This window comes from Ambystoma mexicanum, chromosome 10 (assembly GCF_040938575.1).
Source record: "Ambystoma mexicanum isolate Mex_15411 chromosome 10, UKY_AmexF1_1, whole genome shotgun sequence".
Lineage (NCBI taxonomy): Eukaryota > Metazoa > Chordata > Amphibia > Caudata > Ambystomatidae > Ambystoma > Ambystoma mexicanum.
The window spans coordinates 1,172,382,848-1,172,406,214 of record NC_090932.1 but is presented as its reverse complement, the minus strand read 5'-3'; the positions used below and the strand labels follow the sequence as shown (position 1 = coordinate 1,172,406,214).

Sequence of the window (23,367 nt, the reverse complement as noted above, 5' to 3'; positions counted from 1 at the left end):
CTATGATGGCCATTAGAAAAGACTCACAGTATTGCTCAATTTCACATAGATCCTGATTGGCAAATTACCCATACTTAATCTGCATAGCAACATCACCCTATTTTATCCAAGAAAGATGTTTGCCAAGCACAGAGAAGGCCAGATCAAGTGCTTGTCAGACAGACAGTTCTCAAGGTTGCAACAACCACATATGCGTTTCACCCACATTGGGGATCATTTAGTATGGTATAGAAAACATTGTGATTGGAGCATTGCAACGTTTCGGTCTTGAGCTGATACGTATGCATAAAATAGTGCTGCCCTATAAGAAAATTAAATTTATTTTACACAGAGACAAAAATGCTAGCTTTTCACTTAATGGTTGCATACCGAAGATGCAATGTTCTGTGACTGAATTCAAGGTCAACTTCCAGGGATGGTTACTAGGTGGCACAGTCACATGTATGGCATGCTAACGCACAGGCCTATTCTACGATCTTAAGAATAGCAATTTTGCAGCACGTTTTCTGTAGTGATGGAGGGATCAACAGACAACCCAACACAGATTCTAATTTGACTTTCTTCCTCTTTATTTGGATTCATGAAAAATAAAGGTGGGGAGAAACCTAAACAGGGCGGTGGGTATTCCTTGCAAAATAGTGTTCTGATTAAAGATTATGCAAAAATGTGATGGTTAGACTTCAAAAGGACAGAGGATATAGGTCTCTCCCTATCTCTGGACCAGGGCTGCTCCCCGTGTGTAGATCAGACAGTCATTCAGACTTCTTTGTTGTTTAAAAGCCTCCAGGACATTTCTTTCGTGGCTATTGGTGGTCTTTCTTTCACAACCTACCATCATATCATGAGGTTCTATTGGTGCTCCTGGTTTTACTGCTACCAGGCACTACCGCCCTGATGACACTAAGCCGTCTGGTGGGGGCTAGGTGTTAGACTCTAAGATAGTTCGACTACAAGGTACAGGCAAGTTGATCACTGACACAGGATCATCAGACTGCCTGTAAAATATCGGTGCTTGTCAAGGGATTCATCCTGTCTTCCGCTGCCACTGGTTCTATACTGTCACCAAGATTGTAGCCGGGTGACATGGACAGGAAAGATATATTGGTAGTACCTTTTAAGGGTTTGGATCTACAGAGGTCTTTCAAAGGGATTTTCCCAATAATTAATGTTTACTTTAATCTGCTCTCTATGGAATTGGCTAGTTTTTAAACGCAATATTTAGATCCTTGGCAACCTATATTCCTGATCAAGGTGCTTTGATTATTCTGATGGGTGACTTAAATAGTCAATGTCTAGACCCAAGGCATATACGATTGGTGAGGGAGACAACATTTCCAACACTTGATGAAAAGGAGGGGCACAAATCAGAGAAGAGTTGGAACTGTGAGACCTAACCTAACCTAACCTTATTAAATGGTAGCATTACGGATGATGTGCCGCCTAGTCATACTTGGTCAAACACAGTGGCTAAGTCTACCCTGAATTATATTTTTGTTTCAGACAAATTATTCGCCAAAATGGTAGTGATCATAGTCTTTTGGAGCTGATAATAGTGTGGGCTTTCAGAGAGACTCAAATCATTTAGTGCCATTAAAGGCGTAAATTAGAAAGAGGGATCATGCGGTTATGTGGAGGCCGGTGGTGGTGGACAGGTTTAACGATTTAGTTGAGGAATGCTGTAGTGGGGGCTGGTTTGCAAGGGCAACTCCACCGGAATTTATAATGATGCTTCAGGGGCGACTGAATAGTCTTACCGCTTTTAGAAAGTTGAACGTGGAAACCACAAAAAAGTCATTCCCATAGATCTGATAAAACTACTCAATTAAAAAAAAGAACCGAGGAGGGATACGAGATAAGCAAGGACAATGGCCAGGCAAGTGAGACAATGGTAACAAAATTGAAACAGCAATATGCCAATTGGTCCAAGTTTCAGAGATATTTAAAAAATCAGAGAGACGCAGAATTAATGCTGGATGCTTTGCAGCGAAGAGTGGGAGCTCAATGTTGGTCCCTGATTAAGGACACAGGGATACAAGAGTCCTTTCAAGCTCAACTGATATTGAGAAAGGAATGCGAAGACCATTTTGGCAGGTTATATGGTCCATTGTGTACAGGGCACTTGGCGATCTACGATGATGCACTAACTATACAGCAGTATAAAGGCTGGACTTATTTGAATATGGAGGTGGCTGATAACCAGGCAGTGATTAAAAGATGCAACATCTCAAATGCCCCGGATCCACATGGGCTGTCTAATGCTACATTAAAATCAGCATCTGAATTATGGGAGAAAGTCTTATTTGATTTGTACATGAACATTATGCACTTGCACCTTATACCGTCCTCATGGAGGGACACTCTTATTATATTAATTTTGTGAAAAGGGGATAGAACTAATCCTAACAATTATAGACCGATTTCTTTATTGGATTAGTCTTATTAAATCTTATCATCTTATTTTGAAGCAACTACGTGATTGAGTGATCTCAGAGCAATGCATGGATGACTGCCAGTTGAGTTTAAAAAAAGGAGTTAGTCCTCCTATCGTTGGACGCAGAAAAGGCGTTTGACCGCGTGGAGTGGCCCTTCCTCTTTAGGACGATGCAAAAAATGGGCTTTGAGGGAGGGTCAACTATCAGGCTCCAGCTATGAGAATAGCCGTGAACGGGGTTATGTCCCGGCCCTTCAGACAGTGCAGGGGCACCAAGCAGGGCTGCCCCCTGTCCCCAATGCTTTATGCAATTTATTTGGAGCCTCTCTTGCAGGCAATCAAGGAGGCTAGGGGGATACGGGGCATCCCATTTGGGGGGAGGGAGCAAAAGGTAGCTGCATTCGCTGACGACATGTTACTAACTCTGACGGCACCCCGGGAGTCTATTCGCACGAGCAGGGCCTTGCTGGAGGAATTTGGGGAAGCCTCCGGTTTGAAGATCAATGTATGCAAGTCAGAGCTCTTGAATCTGACTCTGAACGCAGGGGAACGGGAGTTGCTCAGAGCGGACACTCCGTTTCTGTGGAGACCGAGTGGCATTACATACTTGGGAGTGAAAATTACACCAACTTTAGCCGGCTGGTACCTAGCTAACTTTCCGTCGCTTATGGGGGACATCAAGAGGGACTACCGCAGGTGGAGGGATCTCCGGGTGTCTTGGCTGGGCAGGATGGCGGCGGTCAAGATGGTTGTCTTGCCACGCCTTCTGTACTTCTTTCAGGCAATTCCACAGGCGGTACCGATCACCTTTTTCAAGGAGTTGGACGCCTCAACTAGCAAATTCTTGTGTATGGGGAGAAAGGCGCAAGTTAGAAGGCAGCTGCTGATGGCTCCCAGGCGGGCGGGGGGACTTGCATTACCGAACCTCTGACAGTATTATGAGGCGGCCCAGTTGCGTCTCATTAGAGATTGGCTTCGGGAGGGGGAGGCCGCACAGGATAAACAGTGGGTAAAAATGGACAGAGCAGTGGTGCATCACAGTCTAGCGGAGGTATTGTGGCTTCCAAGGCACCCCGGCCTATACATCTTTTTGAGAGCTCCATAACAAAATTAATGGCAGACAATTGGGACAAATTGGCCAGGACGAAGGGGATCACAACCTTCCCGTCTCCTTTTACGCCTTTGTTCGGTAACAGAGATTTCACTCCAGGGTTGGAGGTGGGCGCGTTTACACAGTGGCAGGAGGGGGGGTGTAAGTGGTTGAGCAGCCTGTTCAGTGGGGGGAAAATTCTCACATTTGAGCAGTGCAAGGAAGAGTTTGGGATAAAAGAGGAGGAAAGGCTCAGATATGCGCAGCTGCAACATTGGGTCCTGAACCCGATGAATAGGCAGGCAGCAACAAGAGACAAGACCGGTTTTGAGAGGTTCCTTTTATCCAATGACGGGTCTAGAGGGCTAATATCCAACCTATACAAAATTCTAGACAAAGCCACCGTCAGGGGTCAATGGCGATATATGCGGAGATGGGAGCAGGTTGTAGGGAGGGACATCGAGCAGGGGGAGTGGGAACGCCTATGGAGGAAAATCCCAAAACTAGTGAAGGCTTCACAACTGCAAGAAACATGGTACAAGATCCTATTTGGGTGGCATTATACCCCGGCACGCCTTCGGGAGATTTATCCTAACACATCGGGGATATGCTGGAGGGGTTGTGGATTGGAGGGCATGGCACAACATATTTGGTGGGACTGCCCGGAAATTAAGCCCTTCTGGAAGGAGGTGAGGGAGGCCCAGGAGCAGGCATTTGGTAAAGGAAGTAGCAAACCACCAGAGGATATTCTCCTGGGGTTTGGAGGGAACGTCGATCGGGGGGAACCAAGATCCCGGGACAAGGCCAGGGTGATACTTGTACTTGCAGCTATGACAGTAATAGCGCAACGTTGGAGGAGCTCAGAGGTTCCCCTCTTAAGGGATTTGCTGCGGAAGCTCTGGGAGATAGTGGCCCTTGAATGGGCAACATATGAGATGAACGGCAACGTGCTCTCTTTCGCAGAGGACTGGGGAGGAATCATGGAGTTCCTCAGGGACGACTTCCGAATTGGGTGGTGTCCGCAGCGCCTCCGACTGTTGGATCTGCAGTGAATTCTAATGCGCAGCTTGCGGGTGGGCGGGACTGTGAAGGCACTCTGATGGAAGTGGGGGCGATGGGGTGTCACGCTCAGAGCGGCTCTGGTATTGGGACACTCCTCAACCATCCCGGGAAGCAACGGCTCGAGGACTTGGCACTGCTGCCTGTAGGGGGGAGGAGGTGGGAGTTGGGGTCTGTGGTTCTCTGTGTTACTGTTGAAATAAATAAAAAAGAATTTTCCAAAAAAAAAAGGAGTTAGCACTGCATTGAACTATTTAGTGATTCAGCTATTGGCGAAACAGGCAGGATCTGCCAAAAGACAAATGTACATTGCATTTCTTGACATTTTAAAGGCATTTGATTGTGTTAAGAGATCTGTTTTATGGCTGAAATTGCATGAGTTAGGATGAGCAGGGGCTTTATTAAGTATGCTGGTAGCCTCGCACACAGACATAAGGCTGAAAGTTAGACTGGACCAGCAAGGTGCGTACACTGACTGGATAAAGTCCCGGAAGGGCCTATGCCATGGCTGTGTGCTTGCCCCTTTCCTTTTCAGCATGTATATATTTGATTTGAAAAGGGCCATGCATGGTGTAAGAGCTAACCCACCAAAACTAGGGTCCATTCCCATACACAATTTGTTGTACGCTGATGATATTTGTTAAATTGAAGGTGGAGATGCAATCCCAGCACAGCATGATATTGATTGTGTGGAAGAATCTGTGTTTATTGATATTAAGAGCTATCGACTCATCGGAAGAAGAACTGACCTTAAATCTGCTGAAAACGAAGACAAAATTATTTGAACGTGATTGGACTACTAACAAGGAATTGCTTCTAAGGTTTGAGCTCTTTGATCATTTTAAATATGATATTGAATCCTATAATTAAATTCCAAATTATTTGACAAAGCACCCATCCCGGTAATGAAGGGTTGACATGTTAAGACTGAAGTTTAATCGCTACCTCAGAAATGATGTAAAAGGTGCTAGGCTGAATATTCAAAAACATTTAAGACTGTGCCATTTCTGAAAGTTGGCAGTGGAAACCCTAGTACCACTATTAACATAGTGTATTATTTTATCTGATGCTCGATCGCGATTATTTGGAAAATTCTGGTCAAATGGGGAGAAGGTGTTTTTAAATGCGTTTTTGGCACCGTCTTTTATGTGTTCCAGAGACTGCTCTTTGCATTGCAGTGATGAGATTTCTTAAGTTTATTTTTAAGGAGCAATGATCTTAAATAAGTGAAATTGTTAAATATGTGTTTTAAACATGGTCTATAAATCTACTGATTTTGTTTGATCTGTTTTAGATTAGATTTGTATACGTGTTTTATTTGTGTGAAAAAATTATTGTAACTGAAATACAGTAAATAAATAAATAAATTGAAGCCGGCTTCAAAATCCCTGAACCAAGTTAAAGGATGAACTTCTACCTTGTACTTTATTCCGAGTATGGGATGCGCATCCTTCCCCTTTTATCTCTTTCCTTACTTCATCCAGGCTCTTTCTCCCCTGATCTCACGGGTTGTGGTGCTTACTTTTCCTTCCCGCTTCTTTGCACAAAGTGTTCACTCTTCAAATCCCCTCCTCTCCTCTTTCCTCTGTCCTCCTGCACTCTGTCCTTTCCCGCTCTTGACCTCCTTCCCCCATCCACGTGTTCACTATCCTGCTTTCCTCGTCTCTCTTTTACCTCGGTTTTCGTTTATACTGGTCTTTCCATAATGATATTACCGTTCTGTCATTTCCAAACCTTGACCTGCTTCCTCCCGTCAAGTGTTCAATCTTCTGCGTCTTCCACTTTTCTTCTGCCTCCATCCTCCCCTTCTCTGGTCTTTCCTAATTGCCACTATGTATTTGCCCCTCTGTGCATTTTTCCTCCTTCAGGGGTTCACTCTTCTCTAGTTCTCCTTCTTTCACCCTCATCGTTCCCAGTGTTTTCACTCTCTTTCCACTTCCCTCTTGTCTCATTCCCACCTCTGCACTCTACCCAGCTCCGTCATGCCACCTGCTTGCCTCTGCCCTCTGCTCACCTCATCTCATCTCCTTTTAGGGACTGTTTCTCCTTCATCTCTTCCTTGCCTCCAGTCTCTCTCCTGCTCTCTATTATCTGCTCCTCTCCTCTGTTCTCTCCTCGTTGCTCCTCACCTACTCCCAACATGCTTTTCAATCTGTCTCCTTAATCCCACACCTTTGACCCGAGAGTGCCACATTGGGGGCAACTGCATGTGTTTGGTGTCTGCCGGCTTCAGCAGGTTAGGCAACTAATCATTGGATGCCTGTTAGGTGGCCCACGGCTTTGTAGGCCGAAGCTAACAAAGGAGGACCCTCCTTCTTGGAGTCAGGTGACATTGTTATGGTGGCTGCCTGCCTTCACAAGCCACTGTGAGGTTGCTGTGCCATTCCATATGCACATTTGAAGATGTCTGGTGATGAACAGTGGACCTCTTTCATCATAGAAATTGTTACTGTGCAGCGAATGTTGATTCTGGATACTGGATATTGGTTGGTTTTGTCCTTCCTCATGCTATGTAAGCCTTTGGCGTCCAGTGAAGCCTTTCTGGCAGGAAACAAAATCACCATACAGGGATCTTGCATTTTAGGTTTTAACTTATATTTGTCTATTTAGCAACAGCTGAAGGAGGAACAAACTATTAATAGGGATAATAGTCAATGGCAAATGAGGATGAATATGGATCCGTCTTAGTGGTATGCCATTATTCTATTCTTTTGTACGTTTCTGGCATTGGAATTTTCTGAATGGGAAACATTCTACGTGTGCCTGGTTTGCAACTCGTTGCCTCTGATCCCAACGTAGGATGAATATGGATCTGTCTTAGTGGTATGCCATTATTCTATTCTTTTGTACGTTTCTGGCATTGGAATTTTCTGAATGGGAAAGATTCTACGTGTGCCTGGTTTGCAACTTGTTGCCTCTGATCCCAACTTAAAGGAAAGAGTCCCAGGTGCCAGAGGCTTGACAGTCTTTTTCGATTTACTTTGTTTAATGTGTGTGCCTGTTTTGTCATAAGTACTTTAATTATTGTTATAACTGGAATTGGTGTGAGCTCCACTGCTGTCCTTTAATTATCACATGAGGTTTATTGGAACACTGAGTTTCTTTTATTAGATGCATTGGTATAGATTTGGGTTGGGTATAACTTTATAGCTGGATGGGTACACTTTCCGGGCTATGTATAGTTGTTCTGAATCTTCATTGCTACTTTTTCAGACTCTCTTGTGTGACTTATTCCTTGTCCTCGGATATATACCTCATCACGAGTTGGGTAAAAGCCTGTAAATGCGGCAGTAATGCGTTTACTGTTGCATTTAAGGGCTGGCCCGATCACGAGTTGGGAGTTAAATGGACTGTATTACCTCCAGCTTTTTGCTGCAGGTGAAAATCCCATTTAGTGCCCATTGGACCCAATGGGGAATGGACAATAAGCACCCAACCGCCCCTCATGGTCCGGCGCTAATAGCGCCGGACCGAGTAGCGGTAACACTATGTTCATTGGGGGTATCCCGACAGTATTACCGTCGGAATACTGTCAGACTCGTGATAAGGCCCATATTCTATTGTGAAAAATTGAACCAATACAAAAAGTACAAATGCCCAGGTGTCCCCTAGTGTAGTTCACTGAGAAAGCATGTATGCCAGTCATGATGGGTAACCCAGTATTAGATAGGAAGATTTGAAGGGACGATACAGGGTAGTGTGGAGCTACTCAAGGATGGTCTGTGACGAAGTGCTCTGCCTTGCACAGTGGGTTAGGGATGGGGTGACCACAACGTCTATCTAATACAACTCACTGAGTGATGCAGAGATTGGGTTACAGAGAATTCTCTTGCCTACCCAGTGCGAGAAAGAGGTTCGTCACATTGTCAAAAATTATCAACTCAATGCGACACACACTAAATCCATAAAGTCTCCTCCCAATTTTCAAGATAATAACACTCAATAGGAAACAATGGCCAGTTTGTTAGATACCCAAAATTCTTTACTATTCAGCTGCTGCCAACACGTGTTTCGACCTTGTAACCACAGGTCTTCATCAAGGTTTTTGTCTAATTATAAAATTACATATAATATACAAAAGATAAAAATATAATCAAAAATTATATTCACAGCACAAATGATATTCACAGTGTGGTTATAGCATTAGCCCACACATTATACATAAATAATAATGTACAAGAAATCATATACAAAACACAAAAATACAAACCAGCGACGATTCACAAGGAAGAGAAAATAATAAAAACACATTGACAATCAATATGCTTGCTCTATTGTCTATTTAATATATAATCTAATATGTGTTACTAAATCCAGTGCATTACTAGCATTAGTGTTCTGAATTAAACCCACTTACACCAATGCATTCCTGGGTTCACCACCAACACACGATATTGGTTAGTATAAGTACCATGTGCATATACCATAATATCCCTAAGGCATCACCCTATCAGTAAATACCAAGTATTTAATTAAGATGTTAAGCATGTCTATCAAAAATGTCAGGATTTACCATTTATGGTGATCAGATTTCAAATCCTTCAATTGATATCTTTTACTAGTGTATTCTGATCTATAACCTCAATTCTTCCCAGAACCAATCTGTCAAGAATTTTAAAGAAAAGTATACGTTCACGAACTACCAATTGTCTCATATGTGTTGGTCCATCACCATTACCTATTTGCTTTTAGTGGTTAGCCATCTTATCTAAATAGTTCCATCAGAAGTTGAATAAATATATTGTCATTGTTCCATGGTCAAATCCTTGATATGAATTTCCAGAATCTTGAAACCTATACAGATTATACATCACAGGTTGTCTGTTCTACTAAGGTAACCAATCTTGTTTAAGTGATTTTGTGAACGATCTCAATGCAAAGGATTTTGGCATCCAATTTACCACCAACAGACATTCGAATGAAATATACTTTCTTCATGTGCAGTTATATGTTAAAGGAAATAAGATGTCTAAAACCTATAGGAAACCTACTGAAGGAAATTCTTCCTTGTTAGCCATGAGCTGTCACAAATCAAGTGTTATCAAAAATATACCTACTGGGGAATACCTATGCGCCTGAAAAAAATTGGAGAGAAAAGTAGGAATTTGAGAAAGAATGTGTAATTCTTGACACCAGATTTAGACAACGAGGATACACCGAGGAAGTTTTGACGCATGCAGGGAATAGAAGTGTGAGGATGAATAGATTAGACTTACTTAAGCCAAAAGAGAGAAATAAGTCTGGAAATCTGCAAAAAGTCAGAATGGTGACACAATACTCTGCAAAGAGCAATAAACTTTACAGTTTAATATGCAAACATTGGAACATTCTAACATTAGATCCTTATTTAGAAGATTACATTGAAGATAGACCTACTATGGTATACACTAAAGCACCAACATAAAAAAATGCTCTAAATCCATCTTTTGTACAACCGGTCTAGACTGCAAGGATATGGCTACATCAGAATGTATGTGGATTCCACAAAGGTGGCACGTGAAGCATGTGTCAATACACTCAAAAAATGTAAAAGTCTGAAGATCAACATTAATGAGGATTTACACATAACTGAGTTTATCAATTGCAGGAGCACATTTGTGGTATATCTGTTGTTTGCTTGTGTGGTCTTGTTTATATACTGAGCAGGATACGTGAACTCTGCATAAGAATAAGGGAGCATTTAAATGCTTTGCATAAAGATTACATGAGGTTACCATTAGCGGTTCATTGCCAGGAATGCCATCAAATGGATGACAAGGCAGGAATCATATTTATTGGACTAAGAACAATACAGAAAGACCCCTTAGGTGGTAACAGAGAAAAGGTGGTTCGCAGGTTGGAAGCTAAAATGATATGTAAATATAGAACTGTCCTCTGAGGTCTTAATTCGGATCATGAGATGGGCTGTTTCTGAGGATAAAGAATAACAACAGTTACTTGGAACAACTGATATATCAAATGATTAGATTGGTAATAGAAGACCTAACAAAAGGTATTTGAAAGCGTTGCGGATGTATACATTTATATTACGGGAATCCATGGGGGTCATTCCGAGTTGGGCGGTAAGAGTTTACGGGCACCAGTAAGGATGCCTGTGCCGGTAAACCCTTACTGCCCTATTCCGAGGTCCCTTAGTGGGACCCGCAAAGGACGTCTGGACGTCCTTAGCGGGTCCCGCTAAGGGACCAGGGGGCTAATCACGGGCCTGCTATTTGCGGGCCCGTGATTAGCTCCTTCCCCATTCCCATTGAGCCCTATCGGGCCTCAAATGGGAATGGGGAATGGTTTACTGAATGGGGACTTACTGGGTCCTCCAAGGTCGGAATGACCCAGTAGGTCCCCATTCAGTGAGACCGGACCCAGACCCGGGTTTGGAGGCAGCCATGGCGCTAGTAGCACCATGGCTACCTCCAAACTCATAATGACCCCCCATGTCTTTGAGATTGTAGAATGGAACTAACTGATATAAAACTTAGATGAATTATTGTCATATGACTATGGGTGCTAACTGACGTGCGGGTATATATACCCTCTGGTTGCACAAAATGGTTAATCTTGAATATAATGCCAATATATGGAAATGCAATATTTAGTGTGGTAAGGGATCCATGACTGATAAATACACTAGTGTATTTTTTTGTCCACCAACAAGACACAAGAATATTAGCAACACTAAATAAGAATAGATAAAATCTGGAAGAAAGAATTCAGAGTAACTGAATTAAAAAGGTATTAATTGGTTAACTGTAAGAGCATGGAAAAATGTTTCAATTGACAATAAGGTTGGTTTAATATTATAAAAACGATTTGCATCTCTGTGCGTGATCTCCGTGTTGACAAATGTTATGTTAATGTCATATGACGTCAGACGTTAGCGTTTGATGTCATCGGCGCTATAAATAGAGAAAATAAGATGGCGCCCTCGCACCATGCGGAACACCGCATTATGTTGCCCTGTAGTGACCCTTGGCTTATTAAAGCCATATACAAGTAAGTGAACTGGAGAGTGTTTTATAATTTTTGCAATTTGGGCCATCAGTTGAGGTTGTAATTATGGTTTTTGGGAAAAGATGTATATAAGTGATAACCCTCTAAAACAGGATTCATCAGACTGATGGTTCAAGTTTTGTGTGCAGAAAACCCATATAGAGGTAAGTGCAGTGGAGCACTTTTGACTTCTTCACTTTTGGGCCATAAATTGAGACTGTAATTAAATTTTCAAAGGTGAATAGGTATAGAATTGAAAATCCGCTAACATGGTATTTGTTAGACTGATGTTCAAGGTTGCGTGATGCAATTTATTGGGAGGTAGCATAAACAGTTGATCAATCGAAAATTCACTTTATTGGGAAAGTTTAATTGCCCAGAGTAATTTTGAAAAATTATTGATATACTGGTATGGTGCACATTGTTATTGGGTCCTAGGTTGTTGGGAACTAAGGTGTTGGGAACTCACCCCTTGAAATTGGATGAGGATTCCCATTTTGACAGACAAAGAATTGCGATTTGGTAAGAACAGCTTTTTGAAGAAAATCTGACACTTGGTGTAGGGTAGTGAGTTTTGTTACTCTTTGGTATTATATCGTTGGTGGTTGAACAGAACCCATTGGGGTTTCATAATTTGGAATTGTTGAAGATTCATAGTAGAACAGACAACCTGTGATGTATAATCTGCATAGGCTTCAAGATTCTGGAAATTTATACCAGGATTTGACCATGGAACAATGAGAATATATCTATTTTTATTTTTTCATTTTTTAAATTGTTTAAAAAAAGTTTTACCATCTATTCAACTTTTGATGGAACCATTTATGTAAGATGGCAAAACACTAGAAGAAAATAGGTAATGGTGATTGACCAATACATATCAGATCATCGGTAGATAGAGAACCTATCCTTTTCTCTAATATTCTTGACAGATTGGCTCTGAGAAAACTTGAGGTTATCGATCCGTGAGAATAGAAGGCACTAGTAAAAAATATTAATTGAAGGATTTGAAATCTGATCAGCATAAACAGTAAATCCTCATGTTTTTGGATTGACAGGCTTAACATATTAATTAAATATGCATTATTTACTGATAAACTGATGTTTAGGGATATTATGGTATATGCACATGGTACCTATACTAACCAATGTCGCGTGTTGGTGGTGGACACAAGAATGCACTGCTGTAAGTTGGTTTTATTCAGTACACTATTGCAAATGTATTTATTTATTGAACATTTATATGGTGCGTATACAGCAAAATGTGTTTCCATGCGCCACAAGACAATGGGGAGGAAGACAGAGGAGAAAACAACAGTAATAGTCCTATTAGACCTTGTGACATTCGGATCATGCAAGTGCAGTGACAAAAAGTGCAGGGGGAGTGCGCAGGTCAGGACAGAAGAGATGTGATAAGGGAAGTGGAAAGAAGGGGAAGTGCAGGAGAGAGGTGGCCCCAGGGGCTGAGCAAGTGCTAAGGGGAGCCCAGGAGGGCAAGTGCCAGGCGAACCAGGCGTAAGGGAAAACTAGTGCGAGTACTCGGCTGGACCAGACTCAGTGGCTATTCAGGGATGAGTGCCTGATGGCAAGGTCCAGTTATGGGGGTGCTGGGGTAGACTGATTGAGGAGGGCCTAGCCCCTGTAAGACTCATAAGGTACCAGGCAACCAGTCGCAGCGGCACCTTACAAGGCAAGGAGAGAGGGAAGGAGGAGGAGAAAAGGAAAATCTTGAGAAGCTTCCGGAACTTAAGGAGATCCGGCTCACGTCTGAGAGGGGCACGGAGGCCGTTCCAGAGGGAGGCTCCTGCCGAAGAAAGAGATCCACTCCCCACTCTCTGCTTGGAGAAACATCTGATCTGCAAAGAGTTGGAGCTAGAGGACCGAAGGACTCTAGCTGGGAGGTATTTAGGGAGAGAAAGTTGATTGTAGCGAGGTCCCAGGCCCCTGATGCAGAGGGTCTTGAATTTCATGCAGCCACCGGGAGACTGTGGAGAGATTTTAGAGCTGGAGAGATGCAGTCCATGGGCTTGAGGCCAAGCATAAGTCTTGCAGTCCTATTCTGGATTAGTTGAAGAGGGCAAAAGGAGGAAATAATGCAGATTGAGGAAGAGGCTGTTGCAGTAGTCCAGCCTAGAGAGGACTACAGCTCTGGAGCCATTGAGCTTCTGGGTGAAGGAGAGGAAAGGGAGAATGCCTCAGAAGAGGTGAATCTGAAAGTGGGCCTTCTTGACAGCGGTAGGAGCTGAGAAGGAGCGAGAGGAGTCGAAGATGACACCCTGTTTTTTTGCCTCACATGACAGTTAGGGGAGGAGGCCGAAGGAGGGCAACCAGAGAGTAGGAGGGAAGGAAGGGGCAGGAGTCCCAATGAGGAGGATCTCGATCTTACGGCATTAAGGCAGAGATAGTTAGAAGTCTGAATAGCAGTCATGATAGAGGAAGGAGAGGAGGTAGAGGAGGGAAGCCTAAATGAGAGCTGTGTGTCATCCGCATAACACTCGAAATGAGGAGAGAAGGTGGAGATCAAGTGGGCAAGAGGGGCAAGGTAGAAGTTGAAAAGCCACAGCGAGCGGATAGAGCCCTGAGGGACGCTGCAAGTAGTGAGGTGGTGTAGAGAAAAGGGCCTAGTTGAACCTGGGAGGGCTGGTCAGAAAGCAAAGATATATGCACTGGATTTAGTAACAAATATTAGATTGTATTTTAAAGGGACAATAGGGCAAGCATATTGATTGTAAATGTGTTTTTCTTTTGTTCCCTTCTTTGTGACTCGCTGCTGGCCCGTTTTCTAGTTTGTATTTTTGTATTTTTTTATATGGTTTCATGTACATTATTATTTATGTATTATGTGTGGGCTAATGTTATAACCACACTGTACTATTTGTGCTGTGAAAATAATTTTCGATTTTACTTTTATCTTTTGTATATTATATGCCTATAATATGTACTTATATAATGACACAAAAACCCTGATGAAGACCTGTGGTTACAAGATCGAAACACGTGTTGGTGGCGGCTGAATGGTAAAGAATTTTGTGTATCGAACAAACTGACCATTGCTTCTTATTGAGTGTGACTATCTTGAAAATTGGGAGGAAGCTTTATGAATTTAGTGTGTGGTGCAATGGGTTGATCGTTTTTGATATATTTATCTTAAGTGACGTTGGGCTTTGAGTCACAATCAAGCACCTATGCTGCCTATCCATGACAACTAAATCGGAAATTAGATTGATAAACAAGATATTTTTCACGTTATGATATATGGTGGTTAGCGCAGTGGAGAGCTAGCCCATTTATGAGTTAGCTTGTCATATTGTGCCCACAATTAGCTTGGCCTCCTTAAGAAGCCTGTACAAATGGTGACTGAATTCTGAAAGCACAGAGATACTTTAGAGCCGGCGCCACATATCCACTGGCCCAGCAGAGAAGAAGTCACCATTCATGCACTGTTGAAGTTCATGAGCCTCATGCACAGTAACACCTGTTTATGAGAGCTGGGACTCACGAACATGAGAACACTGCAAAGGGACCAGCTTTGCACTGCACACTTCCCAGCACACATGTATAAGAATCAGATTCAAGGTGGCACAGGCCCCAGATAACCACATGTTTTGTTTGAGTTTAGCAGTGGGGAGGGGGCAACAGCATGGTCTGAATATGAATTCGAACCCATAATCCAACAAGTCAAGCATAGGGAAACACACCTGCTAGGGACTACAGAGGAGAGGTATTGAGGGGGCCATGCCAAGTCCCTAAATGAGACACTAGGTTTTACAGACAGGCGTGGGAGTCTGGAGAAAGCATAGTTGCAGAGCAGAATGGCAAAGGAGAGAGAAGTGCAGGAGGAGAATACTGGAAGAGGGTGGAGTAGGTGACTTAGAGTGAGGACGAGGTGGTAATTTGAAGGAGAGTGGCTTTGGAAGAGAAAGCAGGAGGTTGAAAAATGCAGTGCAAAGCAGAGCTGGAAGTAAATGGGAAAAGCTGTGACAGATCAGGAGGAATTGGTGAGAGAGCTAGAAGAGGAAGTTGTAAAAGGTCAACAGGAGGTGCTGAGACATTTGAGGGAGGAGGTTGTGGTAATAACACAGGAAGCAACGGTGAGTAATCTAAAGGAGAAACTAGTGAGACATCCAGAAGAAGCACTGCTGAGGGATCAGGAGGAGGCAATAGAAAAGTAGGATGAGAGGTTTCTAGGGGAGGAGGAAGTGGTGAAAGAGCAGGAGGGGAAGGGTCAAAGTCACTCAAAGGAGGTAGTGATGGGTGTACAGCTGAAAGTGTTGAGACAGTTAAGTGGTGGCACATGAACCTCTGAGTAGGAGGTGGCAAGACCTCTTGTGGAGGAGGTGGTGAGACAGCCTACAGATGAGTTGCAGAGAGAGCAGGAGGAAGAGGTGAAAGACCCAGAGAAAGGGGGGGAGGTGGACATCACTGGAAGGGAGGGATGGGACACAAAATTGTATGTGCAGACTGCATCAAAGAAGGAAGGTACCCCAGATTCAGCCAATATCTTGGGAGACAGTGAGGAGGGGATGAGGTGCGAGCACATGGATAAGCGACAAGGAGGTAACAGTTCAGAATAAAAAGAGCGAGACTGGAGAATGAAGGGGCTCAAGGTACGAAAGCATTATGGAGGCATGACGAGGACCGCCAGGGGGGGATTGGATAGTATCCAGAAAGCCCCAAGGCTAGAAACAGAAATCCCTCTCGCAAAAGCCCAAGCTAATCAGCCAATGACCGGTTGGAGGTCTTGTGGAATAGGCGTGACAACCTCAAGCCTCATCCTTGTGGTCGCTGAGATTTGGGCACTGGTGACAGATGACCATTGGAAGAGGACCACCAAGAGACTCTAAAGAAGGTAAAGATATCAGGCATTGTACATTTTGAAAAGAAATGCAGGGGATACTTACCCACCACCAACTGTGACTATCTTAAACTCCCCCTGCTCCACTAAGATTGCTGGGGATAGGATCAGACTTTTAGACTTTGGAACCCGGGAGGTAACTTTCACTTTTTTTAATCGAATCCAAGGAGAATCCATCCGGTTATTTTTGTTTTGAATTACCTCCCTTTCTTGTGCTGCTCTACTTAAAACCCAACCAATTAGTTAGAAAACCTCCTAAGTCAGGAGGAAAATCTTCTGGGAAGAATTGTCTGGGGGAAAGAGAGCTATTCTAACTATCCTTCACAGTATCTCCCCATAGGATGTTTATCATTTTGCCCAGATTTTGTTTTTAGCAAAAACCCCAAATAAAATATGGCAATCTTACAAGACCATGTCTGGCTGATTTTTGGTCCAGGTCTTCTGTGTGGCAGGTTTCCTAAGAGCTTTCTCCAAGTGGCTGGGACAGCCATGGGAGCCACTATGGCTCCCTCTTATGCTAACGCATTCATGTACAAATTTGAATCTGAAAACATACTACAGAATGAATATTGGTACCCAAAATTGGGTCTTTGGATCAGATACATCGACGACATATTTGGAATATGGAAAGACACAGAAGAAGAACTGCTCAACTTCTTCACATATCTTAACAACATAGATGCCCGCATCCAATTTACTCAAGAACACTCCCAAACCAACATCCACTTTTTGGATGTAGATATTAAGATTACCAACACAGGCTATCAGACCACCATCTTTCGAAAACCAACAGATCGGAACAACCTATTACAACGCCTTAGCTTTCATCAACCGAGTCTCATAAAAAACCTTCCATACAGCCAGATGCTTAGAGTCAAAAGATTGGTAAGTGACCCGGAAGACTACAAGATAGCCATCCAAGAAATGGGGAGAAAGTTCCTTGAGAGGGGATACTCGGAAGAAGAAATAAATACAGCTCAGTCACGAGTAGCCACACAAAGTAGAGAAGACCTATTGAAGATAAAGACTAAGCAAAAGTCGGCTCCACCACTGGTCTTTGTGTCTAAATACTCACGTCAAAGTAATCAAATTAAGTGTATTATTAAAAAACATTGGAACATATTATTATGTGATCAGAGAGTAGAACACCTGTTTAATGAAGTACCCACATTTGCCTATCAGCGAAGTCAAAGCCTAAAGGACAGACTAGTTCAAACAAAACCTACTCTTAAGAAGAAACTCACAGAAAGAATTGGAACATTTCCCTGTTTGAATTGTAGCAATTGCAGTTATGTGATGAAAGGCGAAACAGTGAAACATCCCCATACAGGAGAGACAATCAGATTGAAAGATTTTGCAACATGTGATTCTACTAATGTGATTTACGCCATCAAGTGTCCGTGTGGACTGTACTATGTGGGTCAGACATTACGAGTAGCAAAATTTAGGTGGAATGAACATAGATCATGCATAAGGAACCATAATCTGAACTCAGCGGTGTCAAGACATTGGGATGAGAAGAGACATAACTTGGCTCAAATCCGTTTTGTTATCCTAGAAGTGATTTTAAAAAGAGACACCCACGAGAATTTCCAAAGGAAAATGGATCAAAGAGAATCCTTTTGGATAGACCGTCTGAGTTCCCTTACACCAAGGGGGCTCAATGAAGAAATAAACTTTATGTGTTTCTTGTGATATCATGTTTGTAGAAGAGAATCAACTTTATGTTTTTTTTTTTTTTTTTTTTTTTCACAGTATATCGATATTTTCTATGAAAACAACCGCTGCTACTGTTCCGCTATTTAATTGCATTTTACATTCCTTGCCACGTCTTTCTCTAAGATTACACGAGATCTAGGTTTATGTCTTCATAATAATGGAAAACTCATTGCTTATATAACATCATAGTAATAGAATATATGTTCCAGAGTTGGATTACTATGAATAATTTCATTTCATACTTCCCAGATTTAGTCACTTTGAACCTTTAGCTTTGCATACATTATTAGGATCTGTTTAATGAATACACATTGCCAGTCCCCTAATTGCTCTGGCTCAGTAGAGATGAGATTACAATCACGCGCGTCTACTTTGAATGGGTTGGTCACCATGGAGACATCCCCGCCCCCTGGCTGGCGCCCGAGGGTGGGGCGCGAGGCGTACGTGCTTCTCACTGAACCACGACGCCTCACTCCGTCTCCATGGTAACCTTTAAAACGGAAGGAAAATAACGCTTGCGCGTTGCAAGCGGCTCACTCTGCGGTTACGCTTTGTGCACAATAGAAGCTTAGTAAGTACAACAGTAACAATTAGATTATACAAGCTTTACCTACGGAAAGACTTGAGGATGATATAGTGTTTTTGTTAAACTTTTTTATAGATCGTGTTGTATCCTCGCACAACACCACGATTGCAGCGTTCGGCATGACCAAGGTATGACACGTACGCATAGTCAAAATAGTTAAAATAGAGAAAATACATATTTACCCCAGTTAACTAATTGTTATTCCGTTTTGCTTTTCTCATTATCTCTACAAATGGACGTGATTCGCGGATTGGTATGTGATTTTTGAAATAACCTTTGAACAATGGCTGTTGTATGTACATATACTATTAACAATGTAATAAGTTATGCTATAATAATTGTTTGTTGCTATAATACCGCCCTGAAGAAGGATTAATTCCGAAATGCATTGGCATTAGAGTATTATGGACAATTTGAGATGCAAACTCATTGTGTGATTTACATGAACAAAATTTGGCGGCAAATACTACAGGAATGTGAATTAAACAATTCCTGCTAAAATATTTAATTGAAAAACATTTCTTTAAATTCATTACCTGTATAACATGAATTGGATACCTAATCTCTAATATATCAAAGATTAGCAACCTATTTGGGGCTAACTGAGAGGCGCCTTTCCTAGCAAAGTGGTTCCATTTTGCTTTTTGGAAGGTTTCCTAAGAGCGACACAAAATATTCACTGCTCTCCACCAAATTATTTTTTTTATTTTATATACATAAAAAACATAAAATCCTAATAACATATAAAAACAGAAGTAAAACAACCGCAGGAATATCCATACAGATATCAATCACACAATGTACACTTCAACTAAAAATGTATCACAGATAAATTCAAGGTAATGCTAATAGTATCTCACTCAGCCATTTGGCCCTTCCCAAACTTGCCCTCTACAATCTTCCAGATGTTATACTGTGCAACCATTAAGACAGTGGAGCACAAATTTAAACAGTAGATCCAAAAGGCGTCTTCACCTAGACTGGCCATTGACACCATAAAACGACTAAAAAATGTCTCATAATTCTCGGATAGTTGAGAGCAACCAGTTAGTACATGACGTGCAGTTTCTTGCACACCCGGCCGTAAGCAAATTCGACAATTGCGCTTCTCTGTTGGGCTACCCATTTGTGGGTCAATTGCAGACAACAATGCTAATTGGTCAAGCCTTAACAGTAAATAGAAACGTCTTATACAGACATCAGGGCATTTAATCAGGTATTGCTGAGGGTACATGAATTTATAGTTCAACTGATCATGTTTTTGACACCTTTTTAAACGTTCAAGGTGTTTAAAATTCTTAATCCAGTCCCAAGCTTTCAGTTTTTTTAGTGAAGTCTTCCTTCAGTTTCCAATAGGCTAGTGTCAAGTCTGGTTGCCAGTCAATAAGCTCAAAAAAAGCCAGGGAATTCTTTTTTACCCATGCAAATACACTATTATTTTCTGGTGCTTTTTCCATCACCTGGCCCAACAATGCAAGTAATGGACATTGCAGGGTTTTCCAAGCCTTAAGTAATAGCAACCCTCTTCTCCTAGAAACAGGTACCCAGCCAGGAAGGCACAGCATAGATCACCAGAATCTCCCTTTGAGCCTGTTACCCCACTGCAGATCTTCCATACATATCGTCTCCAGACCGTATAATACTGCTGGGAGGAAGCTTTGTTTGTAGAGCTTCAATATTCCAGCATTACTATACCCTGCAGTGTTAGAGGCAAATCTCCTTATGAGTTGCGTCTGAATTATAGCTTTATGTTTTTTACTCTCCCTCATTGTCTCACATTTGCCTATATCCATCTCCAGTCCTAAGTATTTGTAATTGGGCACTTTTTCAATCACACCCCCTATTAATCTCAGGTCTGGCATTACTGCAGCCTGGCAAGACCTCATGAACTTGGTTTTATCATAGTTCATGATCAGACCATTGTCTTCTAAGTAAGATACTATGGCAATGGCAGCCCAATGCAGCCTGACAAAACTATGGTCAAATATTGTAATGTTGTCTGCGCAGGACAGCCAATCGACACGGGTATTCCCGGTCCTAGAAGGATGTCGCGGGACACCAGACAAAACCTCAGACAAATCCGCCAGATAAAGATTGAAAAGCAGCGTGTCCAGCATGCAACATTGTTTAACTCCACATCATGTGGGTATAAGAGGCGTGCTGGCACTGCTGCCGTCCAACTGGACTGACACCGCAGTCTGTTCATGCAACTATCTTATATCTGACAATAACCATGCCAGGATACCCAGTAGACGTAACTTCCCCCATAAGCTAACTCGATCCACTGTGTCAAAGGCCACCCGTATATCTATCAATAAAATATTCAACGGGGCATGTCACAGAAGGACGCTCTTCTGATTAGTCTATCGTACAGTAATAGATTGTGCATAGTAGACAAGCCAGACTTAACGCCCATCTGAAAAGGGCTCAGAATATTCTGTGCCCTCACCCATTCATGCAAAGCTTTTAATATTAATGTTGCCAAAATATTTCCAGAAACATCCAGCATTGATAGCAGCCGATACTCGGCCGAATTTGCACGGCCGCTCTTTTTATAAATTGAGATTGATATGGAGCAATGCCAAGATTTAGGAACTGCCCCAAGACATAGTCCTTATCAAACAATATTTTGAGCATAGTTGCCCACTGTACAAGGTTTTCTTTTAAGCAACATTTTCTAGGCAATTTTGGCCAGGAGCCTGCAAGCATTTGGGTCTGGTTATACAATATGTCAAATCATCTTCCTCATATATCAGCCCAAAAGGTATGTAGTGCACTGGCTGAGTTGTTTCATACCCAGTCTTACATTTAAAGGTCTTTTCAATGTATGAGGTCCAATCATTAACAGAAATAGGATTTACCACGTCTTGCTACCATTACCTTTATAAGCACTAAGGGGTTCCAAGATCTTCCTAATATTCCCTCCTGGCAAGGTCTTAAAGGTATTTTGCCATTGTGCATTTTTCAGGGGAAATTGAGCCAATTCATATATTTATTTTTTGCTTGTCTGATAGAAGTGCGGCACGACTTCTTGTCCTTTGCAGCATCACAAATAAACCTGATCTCCAGTCTCAATGTGCGTTTAGCTTTCCTAAAATTCTAATTCTTAGCACATTGGGAGTTTTTAGTTAGGAATGCCACTGTTTGGTCTATACTAACAAACCTAGATGTTAATCGTGCAATCCATATTTCAATCTCGTCAGGATTTAAACTTCTTAGCTCACTTACTTGAAAAGGCCCAATTTTCCTTATATATTCGCACATACGGTGCAAGTTTTTTTCAGACCAACTTATTCTGTTTTTAGTGATGTTCACCTGTGCCCCACCCAATAGTTCCAAGCAATCACTAGCTTTAACCAGATCAAGGGAGAGCTTCATTACACAATGGTCACTATTGTCATGAGGGCAAAGGGTCAGACCCCTTACAACATTGGTTAATTCCTGTGAACAATATACACAGTCAATGATTGTTTTCTTAGTACTCACATGTCAGGTGTAACCACCAGATACATCCTCCAGAGTGCGGCCAATAAGCATGATAAGGTCACACTCTGAAAGAAACCTAGACCATTGTAATCTAGGGCGATCTGTGTGGTCCTGCAACAATCTGGACTCGGACAATACCCATTCATTAGCATCCATCTTGCTGGGCTCCATACAGTGACCATTTAAATCACCAGCTAGGATCATATAATCCATAATAGATGACCACCACCTTAGAATCCATTCATTAACATTTGTGACTATTCCATCAATACTTTTACACCCAGGGGGATCATAAATGTAAGTAAAATTCTATGTTCTTTGTTTAAAATGTTTAAACTTATCTCAACTGCTAAGACGTTCTTATTACTCATAGAGCATTTCAGCTCTCTTGCTCAAATAGTGTTTTTAATGCCAGTTTAGGAAAAAGATGGGTATCCTGGCCCCGGTTCTGTGCAAGGTGTTCAACTCCATTATTAGGAAGGGCTAATCCCAGAGTCCTTGCGTAAGGCAGTGATAGTTCCCTTATACAAGAACGGTGGAAGGAACCTCCCGGCAAATTACCACCCAATATCCCTATTGGATAGCGTGGGAAAACTCTTCGGGAAGGTTATCCTGTCACACCTTCAAGACTGGGTTGACAACAATAACATATTTACCGACCTACAGGTTGGTTTTAGAAGAAACAAGGGCACTCTTGACCAATGCCTCATGCTATATATGTTAATCCAGAAATACATATTGCTAAAACTAATGAAATTGTATACAGTGTTTCTAGACTTGAGGACGGCTTTCGATTCAGTCTCTGTAGAAAAACTGTGGAGCCTCCTTGAGTCACGCAAAGCCCCATCCAACATGATTAACATTATTAGTCTGTTATACTCAGGAAACAGCGCTTCAGTCAGTTATGGATTGGGTCAAAAACACAACATCCTTTGCGGTCAACAAGGGAGTATGGCAAGGCTGCGCCCTGGCTCCCCTTCTATTCAATTTGTATATCCAAGAAATAATTAATGCATTGTTGAAGGGGTGCCAGGATTGCCCCAAAATGGCATTAAATAAATACCCAGTCTTATTTTATGCAGAAGACGCAGTATTGGTGGCAACTACTCCACAAGGTCTGGAGAAATCCTTGGCAATCTTTTTAGTTAAATGTA

At 42.2% G+C, this 23,367-nt stretch overlaps 1 protein-coding gene across 2 annotated transcripts in view; it reads right to left on the bottom strand.

Moving 5' to 3' along the window:
* Positions 1–23,367, bottom strand: part of LRRC74B (leucine rich repeat containing 74B) — a 494,937-nt gene that overhangs the window by 166,533 nt on the left and 305,037 nt on the right. The gene's annotated exons all lie outside the window — the stretch shown is intronic.